This window comes from Anoplophora glabripennis, unplaced genomic scaffold (genome assembly GCF_000390285.2).
Source record: "Anoplophora glabripennis isolate ALB-LARVAE unplaced genomic scaffold, Agla_2.0 scaffold454, whole genome shotgun sequence".
In the NCBI taxonomy this organism is placed as follows: Eukaryota; Metazoa; Arthropoda; class Insecta; order Coleoptera; family Cerambycidae; genus Anoplophora; species Anoplophora glabripennis.
In genome coordinates, this window is record NW_019416575.1 from 254,680 (window position 1) to 272,583 (window position 17,904).

General features: G+C 30.3%; 2 long non-coding RNA genes across 2 annotated transcripts; both read left to right on the forward strand.

Moving 5' to 3' along the window:
- Window positions 1–2,354: 2,354 nt before the first annotated feature.
- Window positions 2,355–8,372, forward strand: LOC111691731. Its single transcript, XR_002763035.1, has 2 exons — window positions 2,355–2,400; window positions 8,079–8,372. It is a non-coding gene; the product is annotated as an uncharacterized LOC111691731 (long non-coding RNA).
- A 4,777-nt stretch (window positions 8,373–13,149) lies between these two features.
- LOC108912363 lies at window positions 13,150–16,023 on the forward strand. Its single transcript, XR_001964536.1, has 2 exons — window positions 13,150–13,258; window positions 15,732–16,023. It is a non-coding gene; the product is annotated as an uncharacterized LOC108912363 (long non-coding RNA).
- Window positions 16,024–17,904: the final 1,881 nt, after the last annotated feature.

Below are 17,904 nucleotides of genomic sequence, written 5' to 3' on the forward strand. Positions count from 1 at the left end.
TGGCATTTCAAGTGTGATTTGACTTCTAAACAGTATTTTCGGTTTTTCTTGATTTGACTTCTAAACAGTATTTTCAGTTTTTATTGAAAACGCCACGTCCTATCGACTTCGGACAAGAGGGCCTTTTCTGAGTAAAATTGCATGCTCTTTCATATTTTTCGAAAACATTCGCAAAATTTCAATTTGGCTATATTTTTTTTATAAAAATATTAATAGATACCCCTGTATCTCCACCACTGGAATTAAGATGCGATGATTTTCGGTATCAAGTTATTTGCACTCCAATACTAAGTCATTCGCCGCAACATGATGATTTTTTTTGTCAGCGGTTATTTAGTTAAAAAATAAATAAATAAAACAAAATTAAAATTCAACGCCCTGTATCTCAGAAACGAAGCGTTTTAAGACCCATATATATAGGAACTTTTAGTCTTAAAATGAGGTCTACTAAAGCCTCCTGAAGTCCTGCTATTTAAACCTGAGACACCCTGTATATGTTCCTTAAATTGTTTACATTTATGTACAAAAATGTTAAAGCAGTATAGCAAGTTTTTGTCAGGGAGATATGCTCTGTAAAACGCAAATCAGTAAAAAAACTAGACAGAGATTTTTTACTACATTAGCGGATTTGTGGGGTTATTGATTTATACTGGGTGTAACGCAAAGGTTGGGAATAAATTAAACGGTGGATTTTTTGTTTTAAAAAATAAATTTTTCTCATATGCTCTACGGGTTTTCTTTTCCAAACTACAGGGCACTAAAAAGTTTAAAAAAATTTAGTTTTTCTCCAATAACTTTCGAACATTATAAGATAATGGAACGAAATTTTATCCTTAGCTTAATTTGATAGTCCCCTAGTAACAAGAAAAAGATTAACTTTGTAAGTTACTCAGTGGCGTGCGTACGGATCGTACCGTAAGGTTTTTCGAAGAAAATTGTGGTACGCCACTGGTAAAAACATTTTTTTAATATTTTTTATGATTTACTTTTTATTTTAAACAAAATTACCCTCTTGCGTTTTATTTCTAGCTCTTGTAATTTTTCCGTAAATAAAACTTTTGTAAATACTTTTCCCCACTGCTAACATAGGAAAATAAAAATAACAAAAACATTATGAAGTATGCTTTGACTCAGTCACCGAACATAGTCAAATAGGCATTGAAAAAAGACATTTGCATTGAAAATGATATTAAAAAAACAAATTTTTTGAAATTTTTTAGCGCCCTGTAGCTTGGAAAAGAAAACCCGTAGAGCATAAGTTTATATGACAAATATTTATTTTTTAAAACGAGAACCAAAACATATAGCAGGATATTTAGCTGGATTTAATTTTAAATTATTTTTTAATGAATATATCTGTAGGGATATCAAATATAAATGTATTTTACAACAAGAATCGAATTCTTTGAACAAAAAGTAAAAGAAAATTATGTATCGTCGCCATAACATTTCATTTTAGCATATTTCACGCAGTTTAACATTTAAAAGTAGAATCGGTCCGAAAACAGAGGGACAGCTGAAGTAACAGGCAAAGGATTTGAACATTTTTTATCATCATAAATTACCATTTCTTTATCGAAATAAGATTTAATAAAACTAATTGCACTACTACCAAAATCTTTTGCATACCGAGATTTCTGTTATCGGAGAACGTTGTTAATACGACGATAAGATTTTCTTTCAAATATTAATGTTTTGGGAATATATTTTTTATGATAAAGTAAAACAAATGCAAGAAAAGAAATACTTCTAGCAATTTCTAATATCTCTACAAAATTCGTTCAATTCTAACATAACTGATAGCTTTAAGTATATTAAATTTAGACTAATCATTTTCATACGAATAAAAAGAATCATAATTTTTTAATAGTTATTATTACGAGGGTGAAGATATCAACTTATATAAATTACTTACTCATAATAATTTTTCAGAAACGAATTTATTAACATAACCAATTTAATTTACTTAATTTGCAATATATTCTCACAGTACCGTCTGAAATGTAAACAAATTGAGAACTGAAATTATAAAATTGGTGGCTGGAAAGCTTTACAAAAATGTAACTACGATTGTGGCAAACAGTTCTGAGGAACTGTTACATATGTAAATATATAAATATTGTTTATTGTTTATTGTTATTATTATTACTAATTACCCAGGGATCATTAATGCAATGACATTGTCGTAATACGGAAATCTTATCATGCTACACGTTAACTGTCTACCCAGGTGACAATCTATGGGAAAACCTGGAATAATGCATTTTGTATAACATAAACATTTACTTGAATTAGTGTCATTAAACTTGTCCATAGTGGGGAAGACTTACAATACCATATAAAAGAACTGTGCTGTTCTCGAATATTAACAGTACCAACAAAGCCACTTTTAAAAGTCAAGTAAGTATATAGTATTATTATAATTACCTATGTTGTTTTGTAAGGGCAATAGTATATTGCAAACGTTGTGATTAACACGTGTATAATTTAAATTCTCAAGTGAGTTGTTTTTTCTATTCCAGAAATGGTACACGTTTGTATGTTTATTTATTATATTTACAATTTCTTACTTTTAACTTGGTTGTCTAGCGGATTTTGTGCTACAACTCAAAAATGTTTACTGAGATATAAGGGTGATTCACTATAAATGCAACACCTTTATTTATAAGAAAAAATACATTGTTCTATGAATTGAATTAGTCCATTTTCTACTGTAGATTGCAATTTATACATACAGCTTGTGTGAAGACGAATTGGCTACATTTAAATAAAATTCCATGGTTGAAAATATGTCGGTTTAAATCAGTTATCTTAATATATTTTTTTTTTCTTAATCATGGGCCTCCAGAAAAATTTTTTACGTGGAGATTTCTTGGAATACTTGAAACAATGTTTTTTTTTTTTATTGTATTTGTTTTGTTCACAGATATTTTTGGAAAATACAGAAAGTTTGTGAAAAATTGCTTTATGTTTTGTAAGAAATCCTATCACTTATTGAATATAAATTTCAATTCATTGTAAGAAATAAAATATAGGAGCTAATCAAGAATATATTCTCCTCTATAGTTTATACTGCCTTCCATAGATCTAATTCCTAGATTTTATAGGAATTACCAAATTATAAATGTGAAAATCCAAAGAATAATAAATAATCGATGGCACTGTTTGATCAACGCGGAAAGAAAAAAGTATTTGCGACATTTTTTCTTATCTACCCTTTTTTACAGATACATTTTTTTCAACTAGTCAATCAAGATGAAGTTCTTCAGCATTTTGTTCATGGTTGTCCTTGTCCTTCTCGGACTTCAAGGTACCTACGCCTGCATAAAAAATCGCGACGGTTGCCAACCTGACGGAAGTCAAGGTAACTGTTGTTCAGGATTTTGTCACAAGCAACCAGGATGGGTAGCTGGCTACTGCAAATAAATTGTTTATTTATTAAAAACGACGCTATTGGACATTGGGATATACTCTTATGTGTTATAAAATCATATGCGTGAATAAATTGGTATAATCATTCTTGTGGCTTTTAATCTTGTTGTTCATAGAAAAGGAGAATGTAATTTTTATTTTTAATATTATCACCGTTACCACCGTTGCAACTTGGTGTAAACGTAAAGACAACAATAATTATATAATTATTACTGGCGATAGTTTTTATACTTTAACTTAAACAGTTTTCATTTATTTTGAATCCACATACAGTTATTTCATTTGTGCATAGAAAAAAAAATAGTAAATATAAAAAAATTATTTAATTTTAAATTATTTTTTAATGAATATATCTGTAGGGATATCAAATCTAAATTTATTTTACAAGATCGGCAATATTCTTTGAACAAAAAGTAAAAGAAAATTGTGTATCGTCCCCATAACATTTCATTTTAGCATATTTCACGCAATTTAACATTTAAAAGTAGAATCGGTCCGAAAACAGAGGGGCAGCTAAAGTAATAGGCAAAGGATTTGAACATGTTTCATCATCAAAAACTACAATTTCTTTATCGAAATAAGATTTAAGATTTCTGTTATCGAAGAACGTTGTTTAATACGACAATAAGATTTTCTTTCAAATATTAATGTTTTGGGAATATATTTTTTATGATAAAGTAAAACAAATGCAAGAAAAGAAATACTTCTGATATTTCTAATATCTCTACAAAATTCGTTCAATAATTCTAACATAACTGATAGCTTTAAATATATTAAATTTAGACTAACGATTTTCATAGGAATAAAAAGTATCATCATTTTTTAATAGTTATTATTACGAGGGTGAAGATTGTGCAAAACCGTACTTATCTTATCAACTTCCACGTCACCTGCTACATGGGTGTTGTATAACAATGAAAAAGTAATATTAACGGTCGATAGAAGGAAGCACAAAAAACAAGCACTTAGGTAGGAAATTCTGGAAGGAAGCCTAAATAGTTAGTTGAAGATNTGGGGTTATTGATTTATACTGGGTGTAACGCAAAGGTTGGGAATAAATTAAACGGTGGATTTTTTGTTTTAAAAAATAAATTTTTCTCATATGCTCTACGGGTTTTCTTTTCCAAACTACAGGGCACTAAAAAGTTTAAAAAAATTTAGTTTTTCTCCAATAACTTTCGAACATTATAAGATAATGGAACGAAATTTTATCCTTAGCTTAATTTGATAGTCCCCTAGTAACAAGAAAAAGATTAACTTTGTAAGTTACTCAGTGGCGTGCGTACGGATCGTACCGTAAGGTTTTTCGAAGAAAATTGTGGTACGCCACTGGTAAAAACATTTTTTTAATATTTTTTATGATTTACTTTTTATTTTAAACAAAATTACCCTCTTGCGTTTTATTTCTAGCTCTTGTAATTTTTCCGTAAATAAAACTTTTGTAAATACTTTTCCCCACTGCTAACATAGGAAAATAAAAATAACAAAAACATTATGAAGTATGCTTTGACTCAGTCACCGAACATAGTCAAATAGGCATTGAAAAAAGACATTTGCATTGAAAATGATATTAAAAAAACAAATTTTTTGAAATTTTTTAGCGCCCTGTAGCTTGGAAAAGAAAACCCGTAGAGCATAAGTTTATATGACAAATATTTATTTTTTAAAACGAGAACCAAAACATATAGCAGGATATTTAGCTGGATTTAATTTTAAATTATTTTTTAATGAATATATCTGTAGGGATATCAAATATAAATGTATTTTACAACAAGAATCGAATTCTTTGAACAAAAAGTAAAAGAAAATTATGTATCGTCGCCATAACATTTCATTTTAGCATATTTCACGCAGTTTAACATTTAAAAGTAGAATCGGTCCGAAAACAGAGGGACAGCTGAAGTAACAGGCAAAGGATTTGAACATTTTTTATCATCATAAATTACCATTTCTTTATCGAAATAAGATTTAATAAAACTAATTGCACTACTACCAAAATCTTTTGCATACCGAGATTTCTGTTATCGGAGAACGTTGTTAATACGACGATAAGATTTTCTTTCAAATATTAATGTTTTGGGAATATATTTTTTATGATAAAGTAAAACAAATGCAAGAAAAGAAATACTTCTAGCAATTTCTAATATCTCTACAAAATTCGTTCAATTCTAACATAACTGATAGCTTTAAGTATATTAAATTTAGACTAATCATTTTCATACGAATAAAAAGAATCATAATTTTTTAATAGTTATTATTACGAGGGTGAAGATATCAACTTATATAAATTACTTACTCATAATAATTTTTCAGAAACGAATTTATTAACATAACCAATTTAATTTACTTAATTTGCAATATATTCTCACAGTACCGTCTGAAATGTAAACAAATTGAGAACTGAAATTATAAAATTGGTGGCTGGAAAGCTTTACAAAAATGTAACTACGATTGTGGCAAACAGTTCTGAGGAACTGTTACATATGTAAATATATAAATATTGTTTATTGTTTATTGTTATTATTATTACTAATTACCCAGGGATCATTAATGCAATGACATTGTCGTAATACGGAAATCTTATCATGCTACACGTTAACTGTCTACCCAGGTGACAATCTATGGGAAAACCTGGAATAATGCATTTTGTATAACATAAACATTTACTTGAATTAGTGTCATTAAACTTGTCCATAGTGGGGAAGACTTACAATACCATATAAAAGAACTGTGCTGTTCTCGAATATTAACAGTACCAACAAAGCCACTTTTAAAAGTCAAGTAAGTATATAGTTTTATTATAATTACCTATGTTATTTCGTAAGGGCAATAGTATATTGAAAACGTTGTGATTAACACGTGTATAATTTAAATTTTCAAGTGAGTTGTTTTTTCTATTCCAGAAATGGTACACGTTTGTATGTTTATTCATTATATTTACAATTTCCTATTTTTAACTTGGTTGTCTAGCGGATTTTGTCCTACAACTCCAAAATGTTTACTGAGATATAAGGGTGTTTCACTATAAACGCAACACCTTTATTCATTTTGAACAAATATATGGTAATTTATAAGAAAAAATACATTCTCGTTCTATGAATTGAATTAGTCCATTTTCTACTGTAGATTGCATTTTTTACATACAACGAATTGGCTACATTTAAATAAACTTCCGTGGTTGAAAATAAGTCGGTTCAAATCAGTTACCTTAATATATTTGTTTTTTTTTAATCATGGGCCTTCAAAATAACTTTTTACGTAAATATTGCTTGGAATACTTGAAACAATGTTATGTTTTTCTATTGCATTTGTTTTGTTGACAGATATTTTTGGAAAATACAGAAAGTTTGTGAAAAATTACTTTATGTTTTTTAAGAAATCGTAGCACTTTTATTGAATATAAATTTTAATTTTTTGTAAGAAATAATATAGGAGCTAATCAAGAATATATTCCCCTCTGTTGTTTATACTGCCTTCCATAGATCTAACAGTAATACTACTGTATTCGTGTCTAAAGAAACCCGGTAAAGAATTCACAAAACCAGTTGAAGAGATGGAAATCTGATGGAGCAAGGTTAGTAAAATAGGACGGATGTGGGATAACCTCCCAACCGAGCCTATGACTATCCCCTTTCGTGATTATAAGAGCGGAATTCACTACTCGATATCTTCTTGTTTTTTTTTCTTAAATTTCGGACAAAGTTGTCGACAATAAACCTCAACAGTGATAGTAACATTTTTTTAAGCAATTTATAGCCTTCTTTGTTGTACCAGATGCATACCATCAGCTTTACCAAAGGCTTAAACCAAAGGCTATGTCCGAAATGCCCGTTTTTTCTTCTTGGTATTTCATTTTCTTCTGCAAACAATTTATACAATCTTTATACAAATTTAGAGGTCCCAAGACTATTCGGTTAAACAATTGTGTCATTAAAATAATACGGAAATGTCTAAGAAAAAATTTCCAAGGCTTTTTCACCGTGAAAACCAAAACATTATTAACTTATGCATCAACCTAATATATGGCTACTGTCACCTCCATCTTCCACCAGAACCTGCGCAGGTCATGGTCTATATTGTACCAACAATTACTTAAATGTTTCTTGCATTACAAAATTGTCAGTTTCATTGTTAACCTTATTGATCTACAATTTTCGATCGGTAAATTTGCTATTAACAATTTTAATAGTTTTTTGAAGAACTTTTAACTTGTCTTCGTGCAGGTGTGCCCTTCTTGCGCCTTTCATTCAACCCTGCATTAATGCATTGGCAACGCAGTGCTGTAGAAGTATTAGTTTCCCTGTAGGGAAACGTAAATTATCCTGTGACTAACAGAATAATTTTCTAGTTTCCCAGATCTGTTTGGCTTCTTAGCATTATCAAAGCATCCGATAAATCTCATACAAAGATTTAATTTCGTGTGCGTCAAATCACATGCGTTTACAAATAATAACAGTTGGTTAGTTCCTATCTTCACTCTGTTTACTACTGATTAAAAGTACAACGTTAATATTGATTTTATAGGAATTACCAAATTATAAATGTAAAAATCCAAAGAATAATAAATAAATCGATGGCACTGTTTCATCAACGCGGAAAGAAAAAAGTATTTGCGACATATTTTTCCTATCTACCCTTTTTTACAGATACATTTTTGTCAACTAGTCAATCAAGATGAAGTTCTTCGGCATTTTGTTCATGGTTGTCCTTGTCCTTCTCGGTCTTCAAGGTACCTACGCCTGCATAAAAAATCGCGACGGTTGCCAACCTGACGGAAGTCTAGGTAATTGTTGTTCAGGAATTTGTTACAAGCAACCAGGAAGGGTAGCTGGCTACTGCAAATTGTTTACTTAATAAAAACCACGCTATTGGACACTGGGATATACTCGTATTGTTATCTATTATAAAATCATATGCGTGAATAAATTGGTATAATCATTCTTGTGGCTTTTAATCTTGTTGTTCATAGAAAAGGAGAATGTAATTTTTATTTAATGTTATCACCGTAACTTGGTGTAAAGACAATAATAATATAAATATTACTGGTGATAGTATTTTTTATAATTTGACTTAAACAGTTTTCATTTATTTTGAATCCACATACAGTTTTTTCATTTGTGAATAGAAAAAATATCATCAAAAATAAACATAATTATGTAATTTGTGGTTTTTCATAATTTCAAAAAAAAAAAGTTAAGTAGGTACCCTACTGTACTGAAGAAAAACAGTAGAAATAATGTAAAAATTAGTTTATTTTAATAATAATTGATATAATAACAATACATTAATAACATTTTCCGTTAAACACAAAAAATATAACAATATACAGAGTGGTCCGAATTTTAATATGTGTTTGCCTTATAAACATAGGTCTGGAACGGCCCCGTTTCAGAGATAAAAGGTGTTAAAGTTGTTAAAAAAAATGATTTTTTGTTTATATCTCAGGAATCTATTAATCGATCTCAATAAAATTTGGCACAGATAATCTATGATAGTAGGCATTCCTTAAAATATGAGCTCTAAAGGTACAACCAGTGGTGTACAACTGGGCAGGGGTCATCTCACTGCATTTTTTTATATTCTAATGCACAAAGTACGTAAAAAAGGTAACTTGACTTTTTTCACTAAAATTCGCCGTTTTCAAGTTATTCATACCAGTACGATCCCTTGTGCAGACATTTCCAACCATAATATTACAGGAATATTTATGTTTATGCTTAAAAGTAAGTGGAATTTGTAAGCACATCTACAAAATTCCACACCACCTGCGAGGTAAAGTTCCTTACGAGTTTTAGTTTGCCCTGGAAGCCTAACCCACTATCTTTACAAATAAGAACAATTTATCAAAGGTGAGGGGTAGTGAATTTTCACAATATGCATATTTGGTCACAAGAAAATCCACATGAAATTCGGATAAGATCTTTTCAACACGAATTTCTGTGAACGTGTAGCTAGGAATAATTCGCAATAAAATTTGTGGACCTTTCTTCTTGTCACCCCGTCTAAATTTCCAGACATTTCTAAACTTTCTAGAAAACCATCTATTTGAATTATTAGAGGATGTTCCATTAAATATACGACAAAATAGCTGGATACAATAGATGGTCCTCCTGCACATTCTGGGAGAATAACATAAGAATGGCTTAATGAAAATTATATGGGGTGATAGGTAGAATACCAAATGCCAATGTCAACCATAATGGTGCAGAGGATCCAGTGTCTTGGCCAGCCAGATTGCCATATGTAATTCCCTTGGACTTTTATGTTTAGGGTTATTTGAAAAGTAAAGTTTATTCTACTACAACAGATCTAAGACCACAACTAGTGCAACGGATAGAAGACGGATAATTCATTCCGTTAATAGAAGATGTCAGAAATGTGTAGATGTGGTACGTAACGTTAATTTTGTTTCTTGTTTAGTTGCTGTTGCTTGGTAAATATATTTTTATTATTATTATGATTTAAATTGTTCTTATTTGTAAAGAGTATTAGGACTGCAGACCAGGGAAAACTAAAACACGCCAGGAACACTACCTCACAGGTGGTGTAGGAAGGAGTGTAAATAATGTTGATGTGCTAACAAATTGCACTTACTTTTAAGCATAAACATAAATATTCTCGTAATATTATGGTTAGAAGTGTCTGCCACAAGGGGATTGTATTGGTATGAATAACTTGAGAACGGCGAATCTTAGGAAAAAAAATTAAAGTCACCTTTTTACGTATTTTGTGCATTAGAATATAAATCAGTTACAATCACTTGTAAAAAATGCAGTAGCGTAGGTTTTTTTGTAGAAAAAGTGTGACTCCTGTCCAGTTGTAGACCACTGGTAAAATCTTTAAAGCTCATATTTTAGAGAATATAAAGCCTACTATCATACATTATCTATACCAAATTTTATTGAGATCGGTTAATAGATTCCGGAGATATAAACAAAAAATCAATTTTTTTAACAACTTCAACACCCTGTACCTCTAAAACGGGGCTGTTCCAGACCAATGTTTATAAGGTAAACACATATTATTATAAAGAGGTATATCTTCCCTCGAAGTTTCCTGCATAAAATTCGAACCACCCTGTAGAGATTGCAGTTTTTATGTTTAATTAAAAACATCTTTAAAAATCCTGACCTCCCAAATTTTCCTATAGAGATGATCAACTAGTATGCTGTATACTTTTTCACTATACATTATCATTTGCTGCAGGATAACACTAATGACCTCTCAAGCATATGAAACAAATAAATCATGTCAGAGTACCAAGAAAATAATTACCCAATATTTGAAACAAAAATTTTTGTCCAAGTTTCTGATATTAATGTTTACTAGTAGGACGCCATGGGTGTGAACTCGAAGCATTATTATCCATATAACACCCTATATACCTTAATTATTACTAAGTGCAATATTTTTTGTAACCTGTAACATTTATGTATACCTACATACATTTGTGAGGGAAGTCATTTTCAACATCTGTTTGCGACTATTAAAAAATATTTTTATTACTGTTATATTATATTCATTGTTTTAGTTTAATGTTACTGTATTAGATAATGAAACTTTTTGAAATATTCAAGAGAAAAAAAATTTAAGATTAGAATTTGAACATCCTGTAACTCGAAATCGAAGAATTTTTTAACCACTTTCATATCAACTTTTTATTTTCAATGTTGAATTGCATTTTTACTTTGACCATAATAACGCTTTATTAAAACTGACCTTTAATAAAATATTAATAAAAGCTTCTATAAAATATGTTTTACTTTTTTCCTCCAAAACGGTGTAAATTACGAAAAAATTTGAAGTGACCAATTTCATTCAGAATTGATAGCGGATTTCTAAAAATATGTCAAAACGGGAAAAGTCAGTTTCGTACCATTTTTTTTCTATTAAAAGAGGTTGTGGCATTCTCGCACGAACGCCACTGGTGCAACTAGAAATATTCGGTTCATCCCAAAAAATGCACATATATCCCTCCAAAGCGTTCTTCAAATTTCGGGCCAATACCTTTAAAACTCTTTGAAATAATTGATAAAAATAAATAAAAAATTAAAATTTAAACACTCTGTATCTACGAAACGAAGCATATTTAGACCTACGTTTATATGAACTTTTCTTCTTTTCTTCTTTTTCTTTCTTCTTTTTTTCTTTTCTATATGAATAAAAAAATACTGGGACACCTCCAGTTTTTTAAACGTAGTGGAATAAAAACGTTTAAATAAAAAAATATATATAAAGCAAATATATTATGTATAAAGTAGAGTTTTGGGATTACAACGTATTTTTATTTCCTTTACAGTGCAGTAGAGTTCAAATCATAAAATAAACTAAAAGATAATATAATTATAACACGCTCACTGGTACAAAAAAGGAATAAACATGTATGTAACTAGATGTTACGATGAACGCAACACCGTCAATGCCTTTTTACCTCGCGTGTCAAATGCGGTTAATTCCAAGAAAGTGCCGCAGGGGTCTTCTGGGATCTCAACAAATATCGTACGGACTGGACTGATACATCACATCGCTTGGCTTAGTCACTAGAATGGAGTTTAAGTTTGCAAAAGATTTTTTTGTTTTTTAATCAAACAACTTAAATACTTTGTAATATTTAAATCAATAGGGTTTACATCAATTTTTTTCTCTTTTGTAATTTGTTTGTGTTCCGAATTACTTTTTAAGTTATCATCAATGCATTTTATTATACAAACATGATATAATTGCCATTAAACATTTGATTTTTTTTTAATATTAAAAAAGAAATAATGCATGTAGCAATACCTATAGAAATTTTCAATATTCTTTCACAATTACCGGAAATAATCACCCTGTATATATACAGGTGTACCCAAATAACACCAAAAAAAATGTAAGGAACAATTCTCTGATGAAAACTAATAGAGGTCTCTGGTATAAAATTTTTTGAAAAAGCTCCCCTGAAAAGTTACGCAACTTCAAAAATTAAAAAAAAACTAATGTTTTCTACACAAAATCATCAAACTTGTGAAAGAGTAAGAAACAGTAACAATAAATGATATTGACATTTGTTTCAATGGATACTATTACAAAGAACAGGCCACTAGATATTTCGGCAAAATACACTTGCGTTAAACATATCATCTTTTTAAGAATGCATTGCAATAATTTTTTTTTCTCATAAATCCTTAACTTTAACCAAAAAACTTGGAGATCAAAAATTTTGTAAATGAATGGGTATTTTTAGACGTATTTTTTGAAAGGAAAAAATTGTATCGAAAAAAATTATAAGAAAAAATGTCATAAGGGTTGATTATTTCAACCCCTTACAAAAATAGTTCAGGGTTGAAAAAATTTTAAAAAGTGTAGTTTTTTTTTACATAATGTTTACCAAGTCTGTTTTCTTTAGCTTGATATACAAAAGATAAAAAAAAAACAACTTTTTTAAATTTTTTTTAGGGGGGGCGTAACTTTTCAGGGTTTTTAAAAAAAATATATACAAAAGACCCCTATTAATTTTCATCAGAGAATCCCCCTTACATTTTTTCGGTGTTATTTAGATACATCCTGTATATGCCATTTTTGCCACAGCCCAGTGATATGTTTTAGTTATATACTAACTGGAGAATAGATAATTTATTATGTAACACCGTCTGTCGTGTGGAAAGTTTTCGGAAAAACCCGAGATAATACATTTTCTGGAATAAAAGCAGCATATAGAATTACGAGATTTGACCTCCTTTAATCAGAATTCGTACTTATAGTGGGGTAGACTTGCAGTAAGATATATAAAGAAACAGCACTGCAAGTGGTCATAAGCCATTTGAACAAAGCTATTTAATAAGATCAAGTAAGTAAATTTTCATTGTTATTACTCTTACTTATATCAAAATATTTTTTTGTGTCTATTTTGCCACTCACGAAAAAAAATTATTTAAATTAACTATAACTCTTAACTATTGATAATAAGTCAAGGCTTATTTCTATGAAATTATTTTTCCTCGTTTTTAAGTCAATCAATATTATGCGAAGTTACAATGAAAAATTATTTAGTAAAATGAAAATTTTTACATGATTTATTAAACATATAGGTATTAACTGATATTGGTACCTAAATACGTCACTAATTACATTTTTTTTCTTAATTAACTCTTAGACAGCGAAACTAATGAAAACTAATGAAAAAATATTTAGTCACAGTCAATGTGGATGTAGTGCCGACCATTAAAAAAATTGTTTCTAAAAAATTAAAAATTTTTACATGTTTTGGTAAGTATTAACCAATATAGGTACTTAGATACGTTCCTACTTGTAAATAGGACTAATTTACGTTTAAAAATAATATTTTTTTAAAAAACGAACATAATAAAAACTATACTCCACGGTCGAAATTATAGAGTGATTCATCGCTAGCTTTTGGACTAGTAAGGGGGATGAAGCGTGCCGGGAACGAAAATCCAATGGCGTGTCTGCGTAAAAGGCAACAAGATATAGAAAATAATGAAACAAGATAATAAAACATAACATCTAAAATTTTTTACGGTTTGCTATAACAAGCACTTTGATCCATTTTAATTATTACAGCATTTTAAAACGTCCCAATTGTGTTTTTTTAATTTATAAATTTATTATAGCCATGGAATTAGACCCCTCGTCTACGCTTATGCTATGACGTTTCTCAAGACGGGTTAAATCAAGTCCGTTTACACCCACTAAAAAAGCATTTCCCTATTCCCTGCCAAGTGCAAAAGACAGAGATAGAATATAGATCGACGTTCAGTGTAACTCGGTCTCCAGACGATTATAGATTCTATCGATGTGCGTAGCGAGCGGCACAAAGATAAATAAAATTGAACCGTATAAAAATCATTTTATATTTTATACGCATTATGGTAATAGTGTTTTTATATTATGTCTTTATAATTTCTTATGTCACTCTTTATAATTTCGACCGCGGAGTATAGATAAAAATACTGTACTTGATTTGGGAAAATAAACTATTGATAATGCATTTCTGGCCGGTACTTTCTGTCTAGATTAGGGCTTCCCGATATTCGATAAAAATATCGATATCGTATCGATTTTCGATACGATATCGATACAATACTCTCTTTGACAATATTTGCAAGAATACGATATTAACTTTTAAAATATTGACGATAATGATTGTGTCGTCAATAATGTGTTGTCAATAATATCGAATAATATTGATCTGGACAAAAGCACGAATCGCACAAAATGAATATATCAAAACAATATCTATAAAAAAGAATATACATATTAGTAAACAAATTCTCGGCAGTAATATGAGCATATCTTCTTTTCTCTCTCTCTCTATGTTCTTCCTATTCGCAACAATAATAATGTATGATATGTCACAGAGCACCTAGAGTGTACGTTTCCTATCCATGAGAACCGATGAAGCCAAATTGCGGGGAAGTGGAGTGTGCGAGGTAATCTGATCGCGCACACTTTGAACAGGTCCGGCTTAAGGTAGTTCCTTCGAATAAAATCTAGGCTCAAGACACGTACACAATTTTTTAGTTCAATAGTTAAAGCAGTACAAATTTTTGTATGCGTAGAATAATTTTCTTTTATTTTTTCGGTACAAAAAATATGATTGACCATTTAGTATGAGAGTAATTAATCTTTCAAAACATCAATAATGAATAAGTTTCTTTGAATGGGGACTAAATTGAGAAAAATGGGCGCGAATGTCGATGCTTGGAGGTTTGGTAATATTAAAGAATTCTTATTTAACAGGAATTGTAGAATTACACTGGACTTTTTTAATCCACGCCTGTAGAGAGACTATTGTCAGAAGCAGGTTTAGTTATAACTAAAAATAGGTGTTCTTTAAAGGATTAAAGTGCTCAGGCTCTAATTTTAATCAACAGGTGGATGAAAAGTTCCTTGAAAAAATAAATTTCCGAAGTTAATTTGTAGTGTAAAATTATTTTTTTGTTCAATTTAATCATTTAGGATAGTAGCAAAGACGTACGTCGTACACAAATTTTAAATTTTGTTATGATGCATGTCATGTGTCATACATTATTTCTTGTCAAATCTGGTGATGGGGTAATTTTCAGGGAAAATAATAGTGCATGCCAGAGTAAGCTGGTCCATAGCATCAATTTCATTATACCTACAATTGAAATAAAATATAAAAGGTGAAGATATAATATTGTAATATTACATACTGCTATTGCAGGTTCAAACGGTTCAAAATATGTTCTATTGCTGAGAGCAAGATTGTCCTAACAGTGTTTTTAGAAAACCGAAAAAAAGAAACTGGAATATTTGATGTTTATTTTTCGTTTTAGATATTTTTTCCCTCTCATACAAGATGAAATTCTTCGCTATTTTCTTCATGGTAGTCCTCGCCCTTTTGGGTCTTCAGGGCACATACGCCTGCATTGCCAACCGCAATGGTTGCCAACCTGACGGCAGTCAAGGAAACTGTTGCTCTGGATACTGCCACAAGGAACCTGGATGGGTGGCTGGCTACTGCAGATAAGTTATTGTAATTGTGCTAATGGACCTGGAATATTATGTTATATGTGATAAATTTAAACAATAAATAAATATGTATGTTATATACATCTGTCTCTTTGATTTATGTATTTGCGTTCTTCCCTGTTAGTGAATTATGCAAAAAATAAATTCAATTTGAACAAATTACACTTGTCTATTTATCTGTTGCCTTTGCCAAACAGTTAGATATTTCATTTTGAATGAAGCCATATACAGGGTGATTTCACTTTAAATATAGAAACTGCAGGACTAGATTCATTACCAAAAAACAAGTAGAGTTTGCTCTATAAACTTTTTTCCTGCGAGACACTGTATACAAGATACATGGTGTTAAAGTTTACAATAAAGTATATATTTTCTGCCATATCTTCACAATGCACTGACGGAACTGAATGAAATTTACTACAGCGTATTCACTTAATTACACCTTTTATTGAATATAATATTAACCTCGTGGCATTAACCAGTGGCGAGATACTGAAGGTGCCGCTCCATTTCCCCAAGAAAAAAATACACCACTGGCGGTTTTTTGTAGAAACAATGTTGTATATTTACAATGCGGTACCAAATATCTACGTCAAGGAAACAACTCTAGTTAACAAGTTGTTCGGTTATTAAAGTGATAAAATAAAGTTCTGTACTGGACCATAGTACAGGTCTGGGTTTACTTCAAAATTTTCTTAAAAACTATTGGACAAAATTATTAATTTGATGAATGTGTGAATAAAACAGAGAAGTCAACGGGGAATATTTTTTCGCACCCTGTAAAATAAATACAAAAACAATGTAATATGTGATTTTAAATAATCATTCATTATATAATTTGCTAAAATAAAAAATATATAGATAAAATACTAAAAATGACCTATGAACATTTGTAACCTTAGATATATGGTGAGAAAAGGTAAAAATGTATGAAAAAATATTTAAACAAACCAGTTTCTACCATAGAATTTCTCCACAGAAGGTATAAAACAATACTCAATACCGCATCTTTAGAAAATTTAAAGGCGTTTGTTATGGTTTCAGAGATATATCTATTACTACCATACACAGAAGCTTTTGAAGAACCTCGATTATTTATATTGTAATTGTTTTTTGCTTTGCTCGAATCAGTATTAATATTTTTTTCCAAATAAAATATGATATATTTTATTGTAATATATGACGGGTCCCAATTTAGAAGTGCATGTACCACAAACATAATAACACCGACAGACACCGGAATGTATTTTTTCGAAGGATTTTGATGGCCTGGATTTGAATCCGAGGTCCAAATTTCTCACTTGGTTCAGGTTTTCGAGATATCCTAACCTAAAAGTGCCAAAATCTCGATTTTTGACATATTTGAGATTATGTTACATGGATACGTAATTTTTTTTGCTAAAACCATTAATGGGGTCCTAAATTACTATACTTACTCCTTAAAACGCTCATGGATTTATCTTGATAGCATTTTTCGTCTTTGAGAAATCGCATTTTGAAATTCAATAGTTTAGTAGTTTGACTTCTCTATTTTCGAATATACTGACAACACAGCACCACAAACGGCACCCGGAAGTAGGGATCTTAAGCTATGGTTTGTTAGAGATGTAGGCGACGCAAAGCAGACAGTCAGTTGTGCGCGTCGGACTTACGTTGAAATCTAGAACACAAGAAGATACGTAGCTGGTTTGTTAGAGTCTGCTCAGGTGGACTGACGGTAGGCAGAAAATTATGTCCGTCGTCGGTTCAGTCGAAATCAAATTGGATTTGATTTCAACGCAGTCGTTCAGTTACCGTTACCGGATTATCGTTCAGTACAGTGCTAAAAAAGCATTTATTTTTAAAGAATTTTAAAATGGCAACCAAGTTTTCACCAGAGGAAGACGAGAAATTAATCGATCTCGTACGAGAACATCCCCCATTGTATACCGTCCCTTCCAAACGTCTGTTAGAAAATATTCGATCTTCACTTTTATT